Source organism: Plectropomus leopardus, chromosome 22 (genome assembly GCF_026936395.1).
Source record: "Plectropomus leopardus strain MGB_pleo_1.0 chromosome 22, ASM2693639v1, whole genome shotgun sequence".
NCBI classification, from domain to species: Eukaryota; Metazoa; Chordata; class Actinopteri; order Perciformes; family Serranidae; genus Plectropomus; species Plectropomus leopardus.
Window position 1 is genome coordinate 13009073 of NC_142197.1, and position 23863 is coordinate 13032935.

At 40.2% G+C, this 23863-nt stretch overlaps 1 protein-coding gene and 3 non-coding genes across 4 annotated transcripts in view; 3 read left to right on the plus strand and 1 right to left on the minus strand.

Annotated features, from left to right (window-relative positions):
* The first annotated feature begins 5182 nt into the window (after positions 1-5182).
* trnal-caa (transfer RNA leucine (anticodon CAA)) lies at positions 5183-5298 on the plus strand. Its single transcript has 2 exons — positions 5183-5220; positions 5253-5298. It is a non-coding gene; the product is annotated as a tRNA-Leu (tRNA).
* Positions 5299-6106: 808 nt separating this feature from the next.
* Positions 6107-6222, plus strand: trnal-caa (transfer RNA leucine (anticodon CAA)). Its single transcript has 2 exons — positions 6107-6144; positions 6177-6222. It is a non-coding gene; the product is annotated as a tRNA-Leu (tRNA).
* An 88-nt stretch (positions 6223-6310) lies between these two features.
* The window catches only part of wnt5b (wingless-type MMTV integration site family, member 5b), a 100729-nt gene continuing 83176 nt past the window's right edge, over positions 6311-23863 (plus strand). The window contains exon 1 of the mRNA XM_088072577.1: positions 6311-7012. The gene's annotated coding sequence lies outside the window, so the exon portion shown is untranslated. The remainder of the gene's footprint in view (positions 7013-23863) is intronic.
* On the minus strand, positions 15214-15286 carry trnak-cuu (transfer RNA lysine (anticodon CUU)). The gene has a single exon. It is a non-coding gene; the product is annotated as a tRNA-Lys (tRNA).

Consider the following 23863-nt stretch of genomic DNA (forward strand, 5'->3'; position numbering starts at 1 on the left):
TAAAAAAATAAAGCTTTATATGGTATTAAAATGTCTTTACGCAGTCTTTCAGAAGTTAAAGATGGCAAGACACAGTCAGTAGGATTTTTAGGAATAGTTTTTCTGATGTTGCATTGTAAAAGCTCAAAATAATTAGTAACTGAAATATTAATAATAATCACAGAATGCCTATTGCATTAACATCACCAAAAAGTCATTTAGTATGTCCCAATAGATATAAGGCAAACTTCTTCCATATCTTACGTAATTTATGTCAGTTCATGATTCCTTTTTCTGCAATTTTGGCAACTGTAAAATGGGTCTTAAATTTTATTACGTGGCATTAAAAAGGTCTTAAAAAGTCTGAAATCCTACTTTCTTTCTGCTGCAGGAACCCTGCTGTGTGTTTTGGCTTTTCATCCACGTAAACTGCTTTTTAGGTCACTGAAAACAAAAAACTCTTTGTAAAACTCCATCCAGGGTGAATATATTTCATGAACTGTTTTCAGTACTGACATGTAGAGAGAGACAGCAGAGTGTGCCCTGTTATCTCCTTTGTGAGGCGTCGCAAATAATATAATAGATATTAGATAGTGATAATTCCTGCAATAGCAGATTTGATGGACTTTTTACATGTTTACATGAGGAACAGAAGTGTAAGAATACACTACAGAAGTCACAGTGTCACTGCAGCCAGGGGGTTTCTGATTGGCCACTTCTTTTTCCTTTTTTTGCCTTAAGGGTTACAGTTAGATCACTTGGTTCTGCGTGCTCTTGACAGCGCTTCAATTGTGGTTTTGCATTTTCATTTGACAGAGTCATTTTAATTTTTTTTTTTTTTAGAACGAAGGATAGAAAAACCCAATTTTCAAAAATATATGTGTATGTGTGGACCAGGCCCAAATTATAGTACTGATACTGCTGTCCCACGGTGGAAATTGAGGAGCTGGAAAACAAAACAAAACCAACCCTAAAAGCAAAACATACACAATAACGTATTGAATATTTGACAAAACATTTTGCTTATTACTTTTGTGAAGTTTAATTTTTACAAAGTCTTACCATTTCCTTTTTCAGTTTTGTTTGTATATAATATAAAATGAAACATGCTACTATAACTTCTCTATAAATTTCTGTACTCGACTGTCTCGATAAATTATTATCAAGTGCTAACAAATAAAAATGTACAGGTTTCGATATGAAGACCAAAGCGAAAATGGGTAAGCCTACCTTTCTGTGCAGTGCAAACTATATGGATTAGCTATGATATAAAACTTTAACATTACATAGCAAACACTGTACATTGGTTTTTGTTTATTTTGTTGGCCTTTTTCAAACATTACTCTTTGTTGCCATTCTGCCTGTAACGTTAGATCGAGTGACGTCTGACTGAAAACAACTTTATCTGCGGCTGTGCGTAATGTTGATCAAATACTGATGTCCAAATTGAGTACTTGAGTTCTCAAGCAGTCATGCCCATCCCTATTATTGACAAGTTTCATAATCATAACTATGAATAGACCTACATTTAATCACAAAACAGAAAGTACATGAAACTACAGTATACTAGAGAACATGAGTGCACAATACTAACTGAATACTATTTGGAGACAGCACAAGTTTTAATAGTTTGGCACTTTTCTGTAAGTGGCAGCGTAACCGCTCATTGACCTGATGCAGTTAAAAAGCCATCGTGAGCTCATTATCACACACCAGCACACCTTTCTTTGCAGAGACTGAGCGTTGATAAGATCCTGCTGATACTGGTGATCCAAAACAAAAAACACAGATGTCCTTGAGATAACATTTGAACATGTGTGTAGTTAAAAAAAACATTCTGCACACAGTCTTTCCATGTATACTGTATATGATGTGGACTATATCCCTTTGAGGTCCCCACTAAAAAAAAGACAATTTTATGTCCTTGGAGCTATAATAACAAAAATCTCTCTGTTTTTTTAATATTCCACATTTATATATATATATATATATATAATTAATATAGACAGTTGAGATGGCCATTCATGGTAATGGTAAAACAGAAAGAAAAGAAAAAATCAAATTTACAGATCATTTACTGTTATAATGCTGGTTATGTCTTATATCAACATTTATCAATTTGTGGCTATAGAATAAGTACTTTGATGTATCATACTGATATAATTTCTTTCATCAAATACATAATGGAATAACGTTAAATATATGGTATGAACAACAGTGAATGTTTATCCCTTTTTTATTTCATGAAAAATGTAAATTTATTATCTTAGCAGTGCTAGTTTTACCATAAAAGGCCAACGCAATCATTTAGACAGTAAAAAAAATCTACATCTAAATCATACTTATAATTTTTTTCATTGTATATATAATGGATAACATTAAATGTATCATTTAACAACAATAAATTATCAGAAGTTAATTTATATCTTATAAAATAGTCCATTTTAATGTTATTAGCTTTGCTTCACTACCTTTACCATAAAAGGACAAAACAGCTGTTTGGTTGAGCGTGTTTTTTTTAAAAAATATTTTACCCATATCATATAGTTACATAAATGTGTTCAGTAAGACCTTTGAAACTATAACGTCAGATAAATACGCCAACCTTTGAACATCACGCCACACAGAGCCCTCATGTCTGGTGTGATTTTTCTGGTTACTGACTTCCTGTCGGAGGTGAACTGAAAGGGCAAACTATTTAAAGACAAAGCGACACCTAGTGGATTTTTTTAGAATAACAAATGTAAACCGAGTGGTAGAGATGGCTCAATCAGGTTGAATTCAACACATTTTTCTTGAACATACAGTGACTCAAAACTTACTCTACTAAACAACTGAGCAGGATGTTAAAGGGATCTACGGAGCGCTGAGACACACGAGAGACCGGGAGGAGAAATAAAAGTTGAGTGACTGCAGAGGAAGTGGGGAGGGCCTGCGTTGGCTTTGGGTAGATGTGGTTTCAATCATCACACATCACATCACACATGACTGCAAAGAAAAAGAAGGAGAGGGTGACGGAGAGAAAGAGAAAACAGAGAGAGGAGAGGGAGACCAAAACAAACAGCGGCTCGACTTGAAACACACTCGCTCTCTGTTACATGTTGTCAAGCTTAATAATTAATGATTTCAGTTGTGGTTTGAACTTGTTTTGTGACATTTACATTATTCTCTCTAATAAACGGTTTGTAAAGTAAATGAATTACTGGACTGTAGGTGGGATGAGTGGAGGGGAGAGGGAGGGAGCTGGCGAGATGGACGGGACAGAAGGAGGCAGTGAGCAGTAGGAAAAACTTTTGAGAGGAAATAAAAACAATGTGAGAGGAGTGGAGCTCCTAAAATAAGCTGTTAGCCACCGACAGTCCAAACATCCAGCAACACCGAGGACGTTTTCCTTATCTTCTTTTCCCCCTCCGTCTGTGCATTCCTGCGACTTTTATTGCTTTCAGAGAAGGTTTCTCCCCCGGCTGCCATGTCCCAGCCACTGATAGGGACGGAGAGATTCAGGTTCACGTTGAGTTAGAAAAGGTTTCACAGGGTAACACGAGCAAAGCTTGCAGAAACTCTTTTTGACAAATCAAAATTTGCCTTAGGATGGCAGAGCGGGCCAGGGTTGATTCCACTCCTCACAAAGCTTTTACCTACAGTTTTCGTCCCCGAGGTTTGATAAAATATGTGCAAAACAAATTTCTCCTCGAAAAAAATCATGCAAACCTGGTTAACGAAACCTGGAGAAACATCACTTTTCTTGTGCTGTTTTCAGATGCCCGCTAGAAGAAGAAGAAAGTAAGGAAGTAAGAAATGTTCCAAGGATTGCAAGAAATTATTGGATTTAGAAAATTGTTATTTTAAAAAATCTAGAGAAAAACATAAGAGGGGAAAAAAGGGAAACACTATATTTGTAGTTATCATAGTTACATATTTGAAATTACGTTAGAGAATTATTGAAATGTTTTAGTACTTTTTCTTTGTGTTGTTTTATGTTTATTTGTTTATTTTTACTAATTTCGTGCAATTTTGGTCTCAAAGGGTCCAACGTTGAGCAAACTGCACAGGTGAGTTTTATTAAACTGATCAATTAGCTGATTTTTGGCATAAGTCATATTTTATTGTATTTTGGAAGCAATACACCCTATTGAGTTGGCAGCATTTATACAGACGATTAGCCACATGTGAAAAATAAATTTTTAAGTTCAGGATTTTAACTTTAACCTCAGAGCTTAAATACATTTTTTCACATGCAGCCCTAATGTGTTTCCACACATTTGAATCTGCAGCCACATGTGCAAAATTATTTTATGGGTAAAGGGTAAATTCATAACAATAACTAGTAACTATCAAATGAAGTTAAATCTGAGGTGAAGTTTATTTATATTCATACTTGTCAGGATGGCCGAGTGGTCGGAGGCACTAAACTAAACCGTGCACTCTCTCCTAAGTAAGAGTTATGGGACTTCTGGTCTCCAAATTAAGCTGTAGGTTCAAATCCCACCCTGGACATAGAGTTCATCTGCAGGTTTCTCCATGATTACATGTTCAGACTGAGTTAAACTGACAAATATTACTAATCGGCACTGAGTCAGCTACTCAGGTGAACTGCATCAAGCTTTTCATTAGAAATCTGACAGTCTTTAATCTGAGTTTACAGGCAAAATGACACAAAATATTAAAACATCTGCTGTAAACTCCAAACAGACCGCTTACCGCAGTTACACTCCACTTGCTTTGCTCTGGGGCCACTTTTACCTCATGAGGCTGAGCTCATCACTGCAGCTCCATACATTTTTCAGGATTTTAGGACGTTTCTTGGCTTTTAAGAAGTTTATAGGATTTTAGAACGTGTCTAGGATTTGAGCGCTTTTCTAGTAATTTAGGACAATTCTAGGATTTTAGGCCAACTTTAGGATTTTGGGACATTTCTAGTATTGTAGGACATTTCAAGGATTTTGGATATTAGGGGCTTAGCTAGGACCTCTGTTGGGTGGGGCGGGGATCATGCACTTGTACTTTGTTTTGAAAAATAAGCTCTAATTTAATGTTGTTTTGTGCACTCTGGCACCTTATGCATACTCAAAGTACAAAAACAGTGTGAATCACTTTATTTTTATTGAGAATTAGAAAATGGTTGGGGGCCACCGCACCCTATCAGGGGCCAGATTTGATTGACGAACAACAAGGTGAGTATAATTTATGTGACAATCAAGCTGTCAGGATGGCCGAGTGGTCTAAGGCGCCAGACTCAAGGTAAATACCTTCCTGCGATACAGATATGGGACTTCTGGTCTCCGAATGGAGGCGTGGGTTCGAATCCCACTTCTGACAGAGGTTTTATCCTCACGAGCTACCCGTGTATCCTGGTTTCTTGTGCTGTTTTCAGATGCCCGCTACATGTAAAACACCTGAAACCTGAGCAAACTGGTTCTGTTTCTTTCAAAAACATGGGAAGAAATTAGCCACTGAAGAAGAAAGTAAAGAAGTAAGAAATGTTCCATGGATTGCAAGAAATTATTGGATTTAGAAAATTACTATTTAAAAAAATCTAGAGAAAAACATACGAGGGGAAAAAGGGAAACACTATATTTATAATTATCACAATTACATATTTAAAATTACGTTAGAGAATTATTGAAATGTTTTAGTACTTTTTCTTTATGTTGTTTTATGTTTATTTATTTATTTTTACTAATTTCGTGCAATTTTGGTCTCAAAGGGTCCAACGTTGAGCAAACTGCACAGGTGAGTTTTATTAAACTGACAGTTCTAGGATTTTGGGACATTTCTTAGATTTTAGGACATTTCTAAGATTTTTGGACGTCTTGGATTTTAGGACGTTTCTGGTATTGTAGGACATTTCAAGGATTTTAGGATATTAGGGGCTTAGCTAGGACCTCTGTTGGGTGGGGCGGGGATCATGCACTTGTACTTTGTTTTGAAAAATAAGCTCTAATTTAATGTTGTTTTGTGCACTCTGGCACCTTATGCATACTCAAAGTACAAAAACAGTGTGACTCATTTTATTTTTATTGAGAATTTTTTATTGAGAAAATGGTTGGGCGCCACAGCACCCTATCAGGGGCCAGATTTGGTTGAGGAACAACAACGTGAGTATAATTTATATGACAATCAAGCTGTCAGGATGGCCGAGTGGTCTAAGGCGCCAGACTCAAGGTAAATACCTTCCCGAGAGTCAGATATGGGACTTCTGGTCTCCGAATGGAGGCGTGGGTTCGAATCCCACTTCTGACAGAGGTTTTATCCTCACGAGTTATCCGCGTATCCTGGTTGAGAGACTCACATGTGTCCTCTTGTGTTTCAGCGTAAAACTCTCTCTCTCTCTGTCTTCCTCTTTCTCCGCCGGTGGGCAGAGCAGCTCCCACATCAGAGCAGACTGCTCACACTCACAAACAGGCAACTTCTTTTGTTTCAGTGCGCGCGCTCGCTCTGTCTCAAACTTCTCTCTCGTGTTTCTAGATAAAAAAAAAGTTAGGAGAGCACCCTCCTCCCTCCTCCCTCCTCCTCCTCCCCCTCCCTCCCTGCGTGCGTAATTAGCTGGAGAGCGTTTGGAAACTTGTGATGGCAGTGAAGAAATCTCACTTTATTTCTGACACCTGTTGCCGAGGACACCGCGCGCACAGCAGCACACATCGGGGAGCGCGTGCCACTCATTTCTGACTCGATCTCCACATTTCTGCGTGACAACTTGGGACTTTTTGGGGGACTGACAGGTCCAAGGAACCGCCGGAGGCTGTGTTACGTGCACATAAACCGACTTTTGGGACTTTGCTGCGATACTTCTACGTGAAGGTGATCGAGAATTGAAAGGAATGACGTTTAATGTGTCCAAAAAGTGACACTTGGAAGATTTAGTAGGTACATGACACAGTGGGAGCTCTGCCCGACGGGGTTTCCCTCGAGATAAAAACACCGACCTGTGTGTAGCTTCCTAGCCGGACTGAGAGGCACACTTTTCGGACTGGAGCGCTTCAAATGGTCGGAGGAGAAACTTTTCCTGGAGAGCTGAGCAACAACTGAACAGGTAGGAACTACATACATTTGATTCAGTAATTTTGAAAGAGAAGTTTTTGAACGATACAAGATAATTGTAGCTTAATTACACACTCCGCAGAAGCACTCAAATCATGCTGTGGAGGTCTGTAATGGGGATTTAAGAAGTGTAATTTTCCGCCTGCCAAAGCTTTGTCTGTGATGCATCAAACCTTTTATTTTCCGTCAGTTTTGGGGGTCTGTCATCTTTGACGTGACAATTGTGAGAAGTTTCATAAGTTTGCAGGGCTTGTTGGATTTAAACAGATCTGAACTTCACTATTTTGAGTCACTTTGCAGTGAACACACACATATCAGAGGTCAGTGTGAAAAAAGTTTGTTTTAAACTTGCTCCAATGGGTTGTGGACTTCGCTGCATTTGAACTTTTTGTCTCCACAATGTTTCCGCTGTCACAGTCTTCTTACAGAATGGGCTTATTTCATGACTTTGGCTCCCATATGACAGTGGTGAAGTGCAGTGTGTTTGTGCATATATATGTGTATGTGTGTGTGTGTGTGAGATCTGCCAACCCCATCGGCCTAAATGAAGGCAGCTCTCTTGCTTTGCGGTGCAGACCAGGACTATTTTGGTCGAAATGTTGCACAAATGTTTCTCTCAGTATAGAGAAGTGGCTCTGCCTGCCTCCATCAGAGCCGGAGGCTGAACAACTGACACAAGTCTGACTGTAACTGTGGCAGGACCGAGTTCACTTTGATTGTGACAGGTATTATAAACACAAGGAGGACGATGTCCATATTTTGAGGTAAAGCTGCATAACAGATGATATAGGTGCTTAACATTTAGCTTGTTGGCCTTTTTAAGCATGTGTGGCTTGTGAAAACTGTGTTCAGTAGGTGGCAGCTGTAGGTCAGAGGTCAGCTGTTATTTAACCATTATTTTATAAGGAATAGTCCCACTGAGGTGCAAAATATTTTTTTGGGATGTCCTGAGCTGAGTGAGGACATATTGTAGTTCATGACGCTGAAGTGGTGTATTGTCAAAGACATTTATAGACACGTGACACAGAATACAATATATGATTACTTCAAATTAGCAGAAATTTAGAGGCATCTAGTGATGACAACTGCAGATTACAACCAGCTGAAACTGCTGCTTTTTAGCATTCCTTCAGTCTTTATTGCTCAAGAATTTATTTTGTTTTCGTAGGAGCCGAATAATCTGCAGAGATCATTTTCTCACTTAAACAACAAAACCAGTGAAATACTGAACACTGAATAAAGCAGTTTTGCGTAAAAACATCGCTTTTGTTTTGAAGGGGCTGCTAACTGCGGTTGCTGACGCCAGTGACTCTATCGAGCCAGCGTTTGATTAGTCCATTTTGGGCTTCTGCCTGATCTCAGCAGATGAGGACCGGCTCTCTATGTAGATAAAATGGCTCATTGTAAAGTAACAAAAACTCAATGGTCCTTATTTTCAAAACGTATTGTATCATATGTGCCCTATTTCTTAAACACACTAAAAAGTGTTGAGGACCTGGCCACAGAGAAGTCCATATGAGTGAAACGTTAATACTTTTTGAATAAATTGATGCAGAGGTGAAAAGTGTGGGTGGGAATAAACATTTTTTCCTCAAAATTGAATTTCTGTGGGAATTAATTACCTGCACCACACAGGAGGCAAATCAAGTGGTGTGTGAGTATCATTCTGATTATCCGGCTCTGTGCGTACTGCCACCAAAATATATATTTGAATTAAAGTAGTCGTCAACAAGACAAAAACTGTGACTTTATACATGTATAAATATGCATGCATGGAGTGTATGTGTGGGTTATAGGTGGTTGATTTGATCTGTGTTTTGTCTTATTTGACGAGACATCCACAGATCAGTGGACCTAACAAGGCTTTTTAGTGACCTTTGAACTCGCATTGATTTAGATACAGTCCATTTGTTCCTCACATAGCCCAGAGGCAGGGAGAACTTTGAACTTCAATCATAAAAAACCAAAGACATGCATCATTTTTAAAATGTATCCTTCATTTACTGGACCAGTGTCATTAAGTGTGACATGTCTTTCTCAGTAGAGACAAAAACGATCAGGAAAGGGAGATTTCACAATAAAAGAACATGTGATTCTTTATTAGACATTATAAAAACATGTTTCAGTATGTGGAAACTATTTTTTTGCCACATTTTCTTGTTCGTAAAGACCAATCAATGTGGTGACATCTCCGGTTCACTGTACACTTTTCATGGATTTAAAGTCTGAAACCCACCTGAGCTGCAGAGCACACTGACAGGTCTGCGGGAGGAGAGGAAGTGTGTGTGTGTGTGTGTGTGTGTGTGTGTGTGTGTGTGTGTGTGTCTGTGTCTGTGAAAAAGGCAGATAGTAACATTAGATGTGTAGATAGAGGTGGTGAAAAGCGTTGCTGTCATCATGTTAGCCATTAGAGAGAGATAATCTCTCTTCCTCCTCCCGCGCTGTCGACCAATTCAACTTCTGGTCTTTCTCTTCCCTCCCTCTCCCTGTTTCACTCATGACAAACATTTTTCTTTTCCCCCTTTTGTCCACTTTTCTGGTCTTTCTTTACTTTCTGTCAGACCTGCATCATGTTGGATTGATGTTTAGGATGTTTTTTTAGAATCCGTTTTTGCTGTTTCGCCGTTGTTGCATGAAAAACTTGATATTTTCACTTTAGCTTGAAGATAAAATGGTTTTAGGCTTTTATCGCTATATCAAAAACCAGTTGGGTAAACTTGAGAATGCCTTTGGCTTATATGTTGGTACATGAAAAGTTGCTATGAATGAAGAAATAGATGCTCATACACAAAATAATGATTTGTCCCGAATGCCAAAGTAGTTTTATTTGCATGTAAACGTTTGCTTTTGGTATGTTTTTGAGTCTAATGGGTGTGAATGTTAATGATGTTATTTGAGCTTTTAACTAAAGGTGATTTTCTGTCAGAATCTTGAATCTTGTAACTAAACCGAAAACTAGATTTATGCAGGGAAAAACCACAAACAGATTGTCCTGTCCAGGGCCATCAAGTCTGAATTCTCAACATTTTCTCATTGTTGTTTTCTTTTCTTCCCCCCCGTCTGTCTGTCTGTCTGTCTGTCTGTCTGCCTGTCTGCCCTCTATGGTGAGAAAGACCTTTTTCTTTATGCAAACAGTGAAGTGCTGCTTGAGTGTCTCATCCCACAGGACACAGTAATTAGGGAAGCGGGGTAAGTGTGTGTGTGTTGTGTGTCTCCACGCTCGATATATGAGAAGATGGGGTGTCTGCAAGCATCAATGGATCCTCAAGGTTGTTCAAGAGTGTTTTGTAAAGTCTGTGTGTGTGTGTGTCCCATATGTTCAGACTCTGAAAGTGACCGTTAAGTAGCAATTTAAGGGTTTTCACAAACTTTTAAGTGAAAAATCTGCATAAAAACAGGTCAGATTGGAAGACAAAGCGTCTGAGTGTGTGTTTCTGTGTGTATTTCTAGGTGTCTGAGGAGCAGGGGGGTCTTTAACGCTGGATGTGTTACATGATAGTGTAACGTGTGTGTTTTAGTCCACTGGGAGCACTAATGACTGACTTGGACTCTCACAGACGGTGGTGCATGTGAAGAGGATGGCCTCTTCAGTTGAAGAGCCAGTATTTTAAACGCTGGTCTCTGATTGGTTTACTTGAATTCTGGGAATTCCTCTCAGGACAGTGTATGACAGCGGCCGGCTTAACCCCTCCTGTCCGTGTGTGTGTGCCTTTTGTTTGCATCCCTTTAGTCAGTTTGTCTTTAGGATGATGGCGCTCACTTGGCAGAGAAAGATCTGTGTAAACTTTTTATAGAAATATGTTGCTTATGTCAGTTTTTAAGCAGAAACTCCCAACAATCGCTGATTCCAGCTTCTGCAAAGTGAGCATTTGCTGGTTTTTTTATTTTTTATTATAATTTTTCTGTAACTTAAATCTCTTTGGATTCTGGACTGTTGTTGAGATACAATCATTTGATGGGTATTTTCCCACAATTTTCTTACATTTTATAGACCAGTTTATTAATAAATTATTATTATTATTTAAACTCATAGATTTAGCCATAATTAAAATGAGTATTATTTACAGTATCAGTTGTACACACACCACCAGACTAATTTGTAGTTTATTCTCACAATTCACTTTTAGCTTGTTTGTAATCATCATTTTTTGTACAATACTGTACACATGTTTATTTCGACTGTAAAGTTGAACAAAGATTGACTCACATACGGGGCCAGCCCCTAGTGGCCATAAGAGGAGCTGCAGTTTTTTGCACATTGGCTTGGTTACGTGAACAACCTGATCACCAGATTCAGTGTTGGCTGTGTGTGTTACTGCAAACCACAGATAGGTTACTTAACATTATTATGTTGCAGATATGTTGAAACTTTACATTTCTTTACATTTCAACAATGCTGGCTTTAATTTTTTTAACCCAGGAGGTTGCCGCTTGGTGGGAAATTGTCGTAAACAGCATTACCTATATTGAAACCTATTTTCGTCACTATGCTGGAGTAGAGTTCACAGAATGAATGTCTGTCTGACAAATCTGCTACGTTTGAATCCATCCCATAATACTGTGGGTTGCTTTAACTGCAAATCAAGGATCTGCAACAATACAGGGTAGTGTGGTCTTTAATACTCTAACATTTAACTCAATTATTGGTTTCTTCAGGGAAAAGCCTAGATTTTGGGCTTTTGAGAAAACATTTGAGTCTGGAGCCCATCTGTTAATCTCAACATCGAGTATAGAAAACAGAGACGAATAAATACTGTGGCTTTTTGATCGCCTTTCTTAATATTCACAAAAAATGTACAAACAAACTGTACAAACTGTAATTTAAGTGAGTGACTTGACTTGGAGGCAGCGGCCTGCACTAAAGAGGCTCTGTCCGTGTGTGTGTTGACAATGCAGTGTGGCCATGCAGTAGTCATTATGGTCAAGTGTGTGTGTGTGTGTGTGTGTGTGTGTGTGTGTATTTCTGCATGTACAGTATGTGTGCAGTCAAAATGTGACCCTGTGGTATTCGTTATGGTGTCTGCACTTCCTGCATTCTCGACGCCTGCACATGTGTGTGTGTGTGTGTGTGTGTTTGTGTGTGCGCGCATGTTTTAGGTCTTTCTGAACTGGTGGTTCAGGGCTATGCAGTGATGTCATCGGGGCAGCAGGGTGGGGTGACATGGGGTTAGAGTTTGGCAGAGGTCCTGACTCCAGCAGCCCTCAAAATGTGTCTGACCAGGAAGTATGTGACTGTCACTGGTCTGTTTGTGTGTGCGTGTGCGTGTGCATGTGTGTGTGTATGGTGAGTGGTAGCGGTCACCAGCTGTATGCTCAGTGTCCTACACTAACAGTAAAAGTGGTTTATTGGGCACTTTATAGAGCCTGAAACGGTTATATAAATCCGGCTGGCTGGTACAAGAGGACAGACACACACCAAACAGCCACAAGACACACAGCATCTGACCAGAGGAGCCCCAGTTACTGAGCACTGGTGTGTTAAAAGCTCAACACTGATCTCAGTTTACATAAAATCCAGTATTCCAACCTAATAATGACAATAAGCAATTTCCTTTATCAGGAATAATGGATTTAAAACATGCACTGGTTTACCATTTTGACTTTCAAGAGCATTTTACACAATGATAGTTATGTACATTCAGTTGTCAAGAGCACAGAAAGAGCTCTGAATGGACGATATGGAAACATCACTTTTCAACTCCCCCTCCTCCATAATGTTTCCAAGTGGTATTATTGTTGGCATCGCCGTCTCAAAAACAACCGGATCGATTCCTGTTTTCCTCAGAGCCGAGCAACTACCACAGTTTCCACAGTTACTTTGCTTTTTCCTCCGTCCGCTGTGTCTGCTACTGGAGATAGTAACGACAAAGAGCTTACAATCACACCATTTCGTTACTGGGGGTAGCTACTGATAGCCACTGGGGAAAACAAAAGTGCTATCCTCCTGTTTTGGTTGTGCAATAGTTGACGCACTTCTTCTGAGCCATAAATCGAGCCTTAATTTTCCTGCAAAGTTGTACCCAATGGCAGACAGAACTGCAGGCACCAATCTAAATGCTGATATGTTATTATTCTGTAGCCATTACATTGTGCAATCAAGATTTACTCCATAAAAAAAGGTTAAAGCCAGGTGTGTCCAAACTTTTTTGAACGGGGGCCAAATCAGATAATGTGAAAACAGATTGGGGGAGGCAGCCGATCCTCAATTTATGGGTTATTTAAGAAAAACACCATTGCTACGTCTCCATCTGCTTTGAGATTTTACCACGAATAGTGCCGCCAAGAATGGTTGTTCTTAACAAGACATCCCTGTGTGTCCTGTTGGGATGGTGCCACAAAAAGTGGCTGCTTTTTTAATTTTAATTTTTTTACAAAACCATCACTGCATTTCCAGCTTTGATTGTGGCACCAAAACCGGATATTTTAAGCCAAAACATGATCTCTTTCCACACCATATCCAAGCACCTAAAACTAACCACAGCTGTGTTAACCACAGCATTGTTGAAACATTAAGTTTCAACAAATCTGCTTCATAACAACACACAAATATAATGTATCTGTGGTTTTCAGAAACGTACAATGCCAACATTTACTCTGGCGATTGGGTTGTTTACCCAGCCCAGACTCGAGATCAAGCCTCAGGGTTGAGAAACTTGGCAATCGAGCTGCTTCCACGCTCTGCCATCTAAATCTACTCTCACTTGAGTTCTCGAAGCTCTGTGTTTTTCCAAGGTTTGCACCAACATCACACAAAGAGAGCAACATGTCAGAAAGGTAGTAATATTAGAGGGAAACTATGACGTTGTAACATAAATTGGAGAGCATGCACTCAGTGTTTTGGCTCTGCGCCGTACTATAAGGGGACATGAATGGAACAGCCCGTAAAAACACCGAAATCATTACTGAAGCTGCCTTTCTCTCTCCTTTCCACTCCGACCTACTCTCTCCTCCTCCTCTCAGGAGCCTCGATCCAGCGCTGATAAAACTATCAACAGCACACCTGCACTGAGTTGGAAAGCTGTCTAACACACACACACACACACACACTCTCTCTCTCTCTTTAGACCATATATGAACACAAATCCAAACAGATGGGGACAAGGATCTTATTTTGCATGCGCCCACAACAATAAGCCCATTGTCTTCTGCTTACAACTCTGTCTCTCTTTCTGAAATTTCTCTTTTTCTGTCACTATTTTTCTACTTTACTCTTCAAATCTGTCACTTTTTCTTGATGTTTTCCCCTAAACATCTTTGTTTTCAGTTTGGTCGGAGGGGAGTATCACTCAATTTTATTTTGTTTCTCTCAATTTTCTAGCTTTACTATCAGATGTAGGTGTTTTAGAGGGCAAGTTTGATAGGACTATGCATTAACTATAGCACTGCGCTCAAATCAGAGGTTTCCCTCCTCTCAAAACACCTCCACACAATGTGGGTTTCCAACCCACGACCCTGAGATGAAGAGTCTCGTGCTCTCCCGACTGAGCTAGCCGGGCTATATTTGAAGGAAAAATGATCATATTTCCAGGCTTCATTAACTTTCACAGGCTGAGAACACAAATAAGTGTTCGGTCTCCATTTCCTGCCTCCTCCCACATGATATAGTCATGGCTGTCTTTAGTTTGATCTAACACGTTGTTGATCTCCTCAATGGTATCTTCTCATTAGGGGCCACGTTCACCTGCAGACGCTCCCCATCAGTGGCTCAAGGACACCTGAGCAATTGCAATTTAATTTTTGCTTAAGGCTTTTATTCATCACTGCAAAACTGCACCCCGATATGTTGCCCGTCCGCAGGCGCTTGGCCGTTCATACCAGGAGTGCATTTCTCCGCGCCAGTGGCTGGGTTGTGTGTCTCTGTGTGTGGAAGCACTGGATGCATATTTTTTAATTCATCATGATCAGATCATTCATATCATATCTAATTTATCCTTTATATCGTTCATAATAGAGTTTTTAGTGTGTTTTCTGTAGACTGTAGACCAGAGGTTGAAATCATTGCTGCATATCATCAGCCTGATGTTGATCTTGAGGCTGTTGTATGTCTGTTGTGCTCAGCACAGTAATGAAATCAAGTGGCAGGTGCTCCATGGAAAACCGACCAGTTTGCAGCCGTTCTGTTGCAACGTGAACTCAACATGTTAAGCTGCAGTCAGTCTTGTGGAACACCTTACTACCATTTCAAAATTCACCCGCCCAACGTGGGGCTCGAACCCACGACCCTGAGATTAAGAGTCTCATGCTCTACCGACTGAGCTAGCCGGGCGATATCTTTGAGAAAAATTCCTCAGATTTCGAAACTGTTCATGGGCTGGGTATATCCAGAAGGGTGAAGGGTCGTATTTCTGGCTCCACTCTTGTAACACCCCACATAAAATCTTTCATAATAGGCAGTTACCCCTGAACAGTTACAATTCCTCTGCTTCTGTGCATCCTGCCACAAGCATGACTTGCATTATGCAATCAACTATATTCATGGCACTCATGGGACGATACCCAGTCTGTGGAAGTCGTCACCCTTGCCTGTGCTCTTTCATCAAGCACCCTGCAGAAACCTATCAGGTCCCAAGTTCAGCTGCAGACACTCCTGTACAGTAGCTCAAGAACTTCAGCAATTACATTTTCATCCCAATGTTTGAATCACCCTCTCAAAAACATACTCTGAAATATATGTGATGCAATGAGGCAGCATAATATCAGTACTTTGATATCCCCTGCGTTTTGTGACAATATCTGTGGTTTGGACGTCAGATCTTTGATATATCTCATAGGTGATAGTATAATATGTTTTTACAGTTCACTGCTTCCTGCCACATGACCTCAGATGGCCTGGCAGGGTTTGGGTGTTGACTGTGTGTCCTGGGCCCTCCTGCTGTGTTGACCCATTGTAAATCACTTCACCCCGTCACTGTTGGCCAGTCAAAACACAGCGATGAATGAGGCCGTTCAAATCAGCCGGGTGGTCCTCTCCCTGCACACACACACACACACACACACACACACACACACACACACACACACTGAAATCTGTATACCCACTGACTCACACATTTGAGCAATGTGAGCAGAGCAGAGGCAACGCAGTCTGGCAAAAACAGGTGATAGTGAGCAGAGTATGTGTGTGTGTGTGTGTGTGTGTGTGTTTGGAGGGTGAAAAGGGGGAGAAGAAAGTAGAAGTCCAGGCACAGAGAACGAAAGAGTGACGGTAATAAAAGAGCGATAGTTTTGGAGGGTCAGATGAGAGGAAACACTGCCTCTTACTGGTCTTTGTCGGCTACTGCAACAGATCAAAGAAAACAGACGGCTAGAGGAGATGCCAAGCAAGTAGATTCAGTTGAAACAGTTGGGTTTTTACATCACTTCATGTTTGTGGCGCCGTCTTTTACGTCTCTTGGTTTTTGATCACTGCTGCTTCCTCACAACACTCTGTTCAAACTCTTACCTTTGAAATAAAGTGCATGAAATAAAGATAGAGAAACAGCAACAAAGAGATTTAAATTGATGTTTGTGAGTCATACCACATATTATATAATCTGCCTATGATCCACAAAAACACTGAGTGTTAAGCAAACATATTAGAAAATCGAAAAAGCTTCTCTGTTTTTCTGTGTTTTAAGGTGTTTTCAAACTCTTGTGATTTTTTTTCCTCTCATCTGTTGTTTCTCTTCTCCCCTCACACATCTTTTTTTTTCTCAGATTCCTCCCTTTTCTCTTGCCCATGCAGTGTGTGTTTTGGAGGGGTGGTTATAATATAATGAGATTCCCGGTGCCCAGGTGCTCTTTCTAGATAATTACGGAGAGTGTTTTTCTGTAGCCAATCTCCGAACTGAAGCAACACAAAATCTGTCAGCACACACACAAAAGGGGGAATAAGAAAGCATCAAATTAAATTTATTCCCACTATCTTGTTTCTGATTGCAAGTTCCTATCGTATCTTAGTTTTTTTTTTTTAAATCAGTCTGTTGTCAATCCTCTTTGTCTCTTTTCTTTTTCCAATTTCTCCACATGTCGTATAGGTGTGTGCAGAAGATGAATCGACAAAACATTAGTCAGTTGTCGGGGGGGAAAAAGAAGTGGAGGCAGACAACGTTGATTCACTCACACAGTTTTTGTTCTTCCAAACACATCCATCACTGATTGGCTGAAATGATTTATTAATAAGCGTGCTGGCTGTAGCTGAGGTCGCCTGTAGACCGGACTGACAGCCCCTCAGCACTGCATTGCGTTAAAAAAGGATACAGAGTCTTTGCCAAATGAGCTTTTTGGATAACGAGGAGAGTGTTGCAGTTTCACCTCTGTCTGTCCTGTTTCTCTGTGGTTTTATGATGCTGAGCTGCTTTATACTGTCCACTGTAACATCAGCACGCTGCGTGGACTGCAGTACATTAAACAGATTGTGGAGAGATTCACTGCACAATCCTGAGATGAAGAAAGTGTTTTTCTTTAAATACATGGCAAATTTATTTATGTACATTTCATAGGTAAACTACTTTAGAAATTACACAGAGAAAAGCACAAGAAACACATGATAAAAATGATAAAAGCAAACATGAAGGGCAAAAAAATCTGTCAGTCGGCATTCATTTAGAGATTTTTGATGAAAGGTTTAACTCAAATACTTTTGGAGAAGGAATAATTGACAGTTTAATTTACAGTTACATTGTTGTCAACCCAACTCCCATCCCTGATGTACCATGGGAATCATGTTCGCTGCCCTCTGAACTGCTAAAAATCATGATAACTACATTTAACAAAGACAGGGTGTTAAGCATGTGTGATGGCTGCCTTGCTTAACTGCTGCGAATGCACGCGTGCAGTGTTCGCAAACACAGCGTTGCTGCAGTGCTGCTGCACAGCTGCCTGCTACTGCAACTACTGTAGTTCAACCATTTAAAGCCGATACTCCAATAATTTATGGAGCCTCACAAACCACTGCATTGTCAGCAGCACAGTCATGCAAATATTTCACAATAAAAAGCCTTCTGTTACCTAATGAAGCAGTTCTGTCCGCTTAAACCCCGTCAGAGGACTTGTTTTAAATGGAAACAGGAAGTGTTGAGTTTAAAAAAACATTTTTTGAAACGGTAATATTAATATGATTATCAAAAGACCATTTTCACTTCTTTTTTTTTTTCTATCTGAAACCCCGCATGGAAAAAAATAGGCGATATTTCAATTCTCTATGTTCTGCAGCTTTTATATCAAAAAGTTCTTATTTTATTGCAAGGCTACAATATAACATCTCTGGGTGCCAACTGTGCCTCATTGTTGGGTTTTGGGCTGAGCGACAAGAAGAAAATAAGATGTTATTTTTGACCAAATACTTAAGAATCAGTATTGTGATGATATTGTTGGGCTGACTATTGGTGCATTCAAGATATATTTTCATGATGAGATTTTGTGATGAAGATAATGATACATAATGTGTATGTAATAGTAAGTGACAAAAAAATAATAGAACAGCTAGAACAGTCTGGTAAGTTTGGAAGATTAAATCACTTAACTGTAATGTGACTAGATGATACCTAGTCTCAAATCACAATATTATTAAAATATTGATATAATGCTCAGCTCTGGTTCGTAGAATTGTCACATAATGACATGTTCAGGTTTCTGTGGATAGAATTCGACTTTGTATTAACTTCTCTTCTATCACATTAGAGGAAAAACACTTATTGCTTTTTAGAACACTGACTCTATTGTTAGACAGAGTAAAGGCAACGAACAGTACTTCTACCTGAGGAGGATATTCAAGCACTCTTCCCACCCTCGTCTTTAAATAATACCCGAGGTGTTTGTGTCTCAGCAGCAGAGAGCACTTGGCATCTCTCTGCTTCTCATAAAGCTGCTGAATCTCTGTCTTTGGTTGTGTTTAAATCAATGAGGGATAGTGGTAGAGCAGCAAAATCTGTTTGAGTCTGGGATTCAAAGAATCAACAAACGCTCTCCAATCCATCAGCAGCGCCGATCAGGCTGCGGCTGCACCGGGCAGCTGCTGAGAGAGCGTTCACACTCTGCCAGTCTTTGGATACAAAAGGGTTAAAAACACTTCTGTGGCGCCATATCTCCTGAAATTCATCCTGCATATTTTAACACGTGCAGCAGCATATATTTCACATCAGTGTCTGCTGCTGCCGAGCTGCTGCGTCGTCTGTCAAACGCGTACGCCGCTTGAATCGAGATCAGAATTGTGTTATTCATTACATTCAATAAATGTACAGGGATCTGCCTCGTTGGCATTGGAGCAAGGACGCACTGTATACGAGCGGCACTGGCACGCGTGTGACAGTGACAGCAGGTCCTCCTTAGCTCTTATCAGTTGTGCTTCAAGACCAGTGGATTGTTTTTTGCATATTTGTGTTTCATTCAAAGACACTAAAGATATGCTTTGCAGGATTTTCCTGAAAAAAAAAAAAAAAATTGACTCGTTCAGAAGTATTCCCTTTCAATCGTCACTCATGACCAACTAGAAGTTCATGGCGGTGTATTTTTCTACCTGTATTTACTTATTTTCCTCTTGTTTTATGTATTCAGGATATTTATGGCCGCATACCCCCGCAGTGCTTAGGTGAGCGACCAGGTGCCAGACTGTAAGCAGCAGCCATCCAAGAGACACAACCCAGAAAAAATGCAAATATAGCGAGGCCAAATACCAAACAAGACTAATCTGGGGTTGGTTTTTACTTTAACTTTCGCTGGTGAGTGTGTTTAAAAACAGTAACCGATTGTCCTGTTCACTATAACTTTAATTGAGACTTTTGTGATTGTGATTTGGCGGAATATAAATCAAAATGTACCTTTCCAATTAGTTTACTATGTAATAAAGCAAGGCAAGTTTATTTATGTAGCAGATTTCAGTGACAAAGCAATTCAAAAGGCTCTACAAAAAATATCAGAAGCATCGAGACAGCGCAAAAGAAACACATTATAAAAGGACATTTAAATACTATTAAACATAAAAAATCTAGAGAATCAGAAATAAAACCTAATACAAGCTAAACAAGTTTATATACAGGTTTATAATATAATAATTAAAGTTACAGAGTAGTTGAAAAAAAGCAGTGACAAACTAAGTGGACCCTGAGTTTGGATTATTTTGTCACACTGACATTTTCCAGGTCAAGAATAAACTTTCAGGCTCTATAGAAGCAGATTACATTGTTGAAATGTTTCTTTTATTATGTAAACTTGGAGGTGAATCATAATTTTAAGGCAACCTAAGGGTCTTGCTGCATGTTATTTATCGCAGTATAATTTATTTTTTCTATCAACCTATTTACATAGTTTTAACAGACACCACTGTCCTCAGTCATAGCATTATTTATGCATTTACATAACATATGTTTATGTGCCATCTTGGACAAACTTTGCATACAGATGAAAGATAGAAACTAAGGTGTTAATTTGTCACTGATGAAGGTGAGAACTTCCAAGAGCTCATGGGACCACTTTTTATAGCATTGCTGGGACGCTGTGATGATCTGATTGTATTGCTATAATTGCTAAATGCCTATTTTAGTTGTTCTAAATACCAGCAGTTATCACAGGCCTCTCTGCACTTTGCACATATTTGCTTCACCATCAACGTTTGCATATCCTCTTAGTAATACTTTTAGCACCACTTGCACAAAAAACCTTCCCTCTCTTTTTCTGATAGAGCTATATAGTACATATTTGTTATGTTACAGTACTTTCTTTTTAAAGTACCTTTGTCATATCTTTGTCAAAGTTTAGTTGTCAAATGTTTCCTCCGAGGAGGGTTGAAGTTTTAAAAGTGCAGTAACAGTGGACACAGACAGAGGGCGCTACATCACTGAGACTCACTGCTACTACTGGACACTATAGAGAGAAGGAGGGATGTGGGAGGACAGACTGACAGTGAGGGAGAGTGGGAGATAGAAGTAATAAAGAGAGTCGAACTGAAGGAGAGAGAAAGTTTGGAGGGGAGATAAATAAAGAGATAGCAGTTAAAGGCGACATTTTTAACACAGGTGTGAATACTCTCCTTCACTTCTCCGCCTCCTCTCCATGTTTCTTTCTTTCTGTTTTGTCTGCTTCCATCAAATGACTTTCACAGCCATCTTTCTTCTTTTATCTCACTTTCCCTTCACATTCTCTCTCCCTCTATCTGACGGCCATCACTCTCCTCTCCCCACCCTCCCCTCCCCATCATGCATGGTTGGGTCCGGGCCATTTGCTTCCACTCCAGCAGGGCTGTACCATTAGTGACCAGCAGGGGAATTGTTGTTCTCTGCATGCAGCTGGGCTCCAGGTGAGCTGATGCTTGGTCACTCTGTGTGTGTGTGTGTGTGTGTGTGTGTGTGTGTGTGTGTGTGTGTGTATGTGTGTATGTGTGCTCATTACATGCTCATTACAATTATCGAAATAAGGGAATTTTGAAGAATGATTACTGTTTATTAACTGTTTACTGTTTATTGGGGAACATATTGGCATTCTTTTTGATCACACAGGATAGCCAAACTCAGGATAGCCAAACTTGTTTGAAAGAGACAAGAAAAATTATAGTTATTACTGATACTGTCTGGAAACAGCTCTGGAAACTTGATAAATCTTTAGTTTTTCGATAGAAACGATGACCAAAGCTTCAAATATAAGTCCCAGGATTGTGATAAATCAGAATTACCTTTTTGTATGCAGGATTTTACATATAATTTATTGTAATAGAAGTAAAAACAAACACACACACACACACACACACGCGCACACACACACGCGCACACACACACATGCACAGGGCTGTTGCAGCCACGATCACACCAGCCAGCAAAGCGTGACTCAACAGAAATATCTGTCAGTGTCTCTTTCTCCGTCTCTGTCAACAACCCTCTTCTCATTATCTTTCAACCCCCCCCCACCCCTTCTCTCTTCACTTTCTTACCCCTCCTTCCCCCATCACTGGTTTTACACACACACACACACAAACAACCCTCCAGCTCCCCCTTAAGCCTCACCCACCCTCTGTGGGCGCTGTGCCCAGAGAGCGGCAGCATGAGCCCCAGGCAGAGCCCTGCAGCCACGCCAGCTCCCTGGAAGCCTAGAAAGAAGCCGTAAAGGAGGGAGACAAGAAAAGGGAGAAGATGAGGTGTAGGAGGAAAGGGGAGGAAGGAGAAGAGGAGGGCGAAGAGAGGAAAGATGAGGAGAAGCAAGGACTTGCGCGGAGCAAGGATGAAGAGATAAGAGGATGCAAGAGCAGGGGAGACATGCAACAGAGGAGAGGATAAGAGAGGTGGTGGGACAAAAGGAGATTAGAAAAATAGATAGATCGATAGATAGAGAGATACGGAGAGAAGAAACAGAGCAAAGGGAGAAAGTGTGAGGCAGAGAGAGGAAAAGAGAGCTGGGCAGACAGCCAGCTCTCCCCGGAGAGAGAGAGAGAGGTCAGAGCAATGGACACATCTCTAGAGAGACTGTGTGTGTGTAAGTGTGTGTGTGTGTGAGTGTGTGTGAGTGTGTGTGTGTGAAAGACAGCAGCAAGAGATGGAGAGAGAGAGGAGGAGAGAAGAATACAGAGGAGGAGGAAGAGGAGAGCAGTGGAGCGCAGAGACAGAGAGGAGGACTTGTATAAGATACATACTGAATGCCTGAAATGCGACCTTGGAAATCCATATCTGTGTGTTTGTGTCTGTGTGCTTGCATTTTTTCTTTTGTACTGCGTGTTGTACATTTAAAGGACACAGCTGGCATTATTCTACATTTTTTCATACAGTCAGCAAATCCCATTAAAGGCTCAAACCAACATGATTATAGTCACCAATTTTCTTTGGCTACACGTTAAGAGTCAGCTAGCTAGCTACATAGGAAGATGGCTTATATATTCTTAATCCAGCTGACTAAGCTCTGATTGGTCAGTTGTTTCTCAAACTGGCAGTAACAGCTGTCACCAGTAGAGCTGGTTATTGGCACTAGGGCTGACCCTTGAAAGTGAATCATCAGTGGGAGACCCTCAGTCGACTGAGATTGCATGAAGTCGAGCAGTCGTTTTTTGTGTGCAGGGTACTGCTGGGGATGTCTTGGTCCCTAGATTTTGCTGCGGAGTGAGTGCTCTTGACTTTAATGCTACTCTGTTCAGATGCAGACATGCAGGCAGTGCCACGGAGGGAGGGAGAGACCACACCATAAGGTGAAGAAGTGGTGACTTTGCAGCTCGCAACAAGATAATGCAAAACAGTCTCTGGCTTTTGTTGATATCTAGTGTCACGAAAAGATGTTTCGTGCATTTACAATCCATCATTAGCACCGTTAGATTGTAGAATATATGACCTGAATGCCACTGTCACACTGAATGTCTAGCTGAGCCTGTTCAAACTTCAAAACTTTGTATGGAAAACAAAATGAATCATCGAATATTCATTGAAAAGCTGAATCCGATTTGACTGACATAATTCTGAGTCAGGTACAGCCCTAATTTGTACTCAATACCTTTAAGGCGTATGTGCGCCACATGCATCCTGCAGGTCAAACATGGCCCTCAGAATCATTTATACGGCCCTCGATGTGACATGACATGTATGCATTACATTTTAATCATTCACAATACATTTCAGTGTTTTTACTTTCAATATCTCACATTAAATGTATTACTTGGCTACTGCATGAAATTGCACCCAAGTAAAAAGCATCTGTCAGCAGCACTGCTCAGGCGCGGCATGGGTGCCGCTACGCTGCCACACATCTAGAGAAACAGAGTCTCAACGATTTTTTTTATGTCACATTTTTCATGAAAAAATAGATACTAAAAATGGTCTTTTGGTAATTATATTGACATTATACCACCTTTACTGACAGTTTCAGTGTCTATGTCTGTCACCGACATGAAGATATA